We start from the raw sequence: 1,261 nt of genomic DNA, 5'->3' as shown, positions 1-1,261 counted from the left end.
GACTTCAAGAGGTCGAAAATGCAATGCGGGAATAAAAATAACATGCGAAAAAAGTTAGCGTCAAAATAATAAAAATTAATGAATAAAATTTTACACATTGCGACCTCATGAGTTTGCTATTATTTTAACAAATTAATATTTATTATTAAAAATAATTATCTCTCACTATTTTATGAAGTGAAAAAATATTTATTTACTTTTTAAACATATATTATTATAATTAAAAAGAAAAAAATGCAAAGAAGGTCAGCTCCCTCTCTCAAATCCAACTCTCTCTCTCTCAAATTAAAGTCGGACCTCTCTCTCAAATTCACATCTGTCGGCTCTTCCAGGTAAGGTTTCAAGTTTAAATTTTTTCTTATTTGAAGATGTTGTTATGAATAATTGGGGGTTATGAATAGAATGAAAATATATGGGTCTCCTTTGATTTTCCCCAAATGTGAAGATTTTGTCATGAATAATTGGGAGTTTTGTTGTCTTGAACTGTGTTTCTATGTTTTCTGTCTTTCTTGATTTTATTTTAGAACTGCGTTTCGATTTATGCTTTCTGATCGAATAATTGAGGGTTTATTCGATTTCAGAACTAAGTTTATGATTGTTTTTGTTCTTATTGATTTCAGAATTGTGTTTAGTTTTTATTCAAATGGTTTTATAAATTTATGATGCACGTACTTTTGTTCCTAACTTGCTTGCTTTTTTGTCCCATATTTAATCTTTGCTGATTTGTCCCATATTTAATTTTTCTTTGTGTAAGAGTAGAATATTAGCAGGTTCCATATTATTGTAGAAATTCGATGATATGTCTGAAATAGCCTATCATTATATTTCTTGTATGATAAGATACCTCCTGAACAAAATCTGGACAGAGGATAGTAGGAAGGAGTGCATCCTAGGTGGACTTTGTTTTGTTATCTGTGGTAGTGGGTAGTGCTAGTCTTATTTCAGAGTGTGCTCGGCATTCCTGGTGGAACATGGACAGTAGTAATAAAAGTGTAATAGTGAGATTTCATAATTTGACATATCAATTACCTTTAAAATCTGTAAGCATCTTGCTTGACAAGGTATGCATGAAGGTCCATATCTGACATCAGTTTGTGTCAATTTCATGTTTGGTGACAGAGCTTTATCTACTACTATAACAGTAAAGTAACATAACTATTTTTAATCACATTAAGGTAACTGTAGTTTTACCAACTAGAAAATGAAGTGAAGAGACTATTTTTAGTCATATTAAAGTAACTTAATTATTTTTATGTATTCA

General features: G+C 30.1%; 1 long non-coding RNA gene across 1 annotated transcript in view; it reads left to right on the top strand.

Annotated features, from left to right (window-relative positions):
• The first annotated feature begins 237 nt into the window (after nt 1–237).
• The window catches only part of LOC107841989, a 7,624-nt gene continuing 6,600 nt past the window's right edge, over nt 238–1,261 (top strand). Inside the window, exon 1 of the long non-coding RNA XR_007044690.1 lies at nt 238–332. This is a non-coding gene — a long non-coding RNA (uncharacterized LOC107841989). The remainder of the gene's footprint in view (nt 333–1,261) is intronic.

Source organism: Capsicum annuum, chromosome 9 (assembly GCF_002878395.1).
Source record: "Capsicum annuum cultivar UCD-10X-F1 chromosome 9, UCD10Xv1.1, whole genome shotgun sequence".
Classification (NCBI taxonomy): domain Eukaryota; kingdom Viridiplantae; phylum Streptophyta; class Magnoliopsida; order Solanales; family Solanaceae; genus Capsicum; species Capsicum annuum.
The sequence above is the reverse complement of the archived record's forward strand: the minus strand, read 5'-3'. Positions and strand labels throughout refer to the sequence as shown.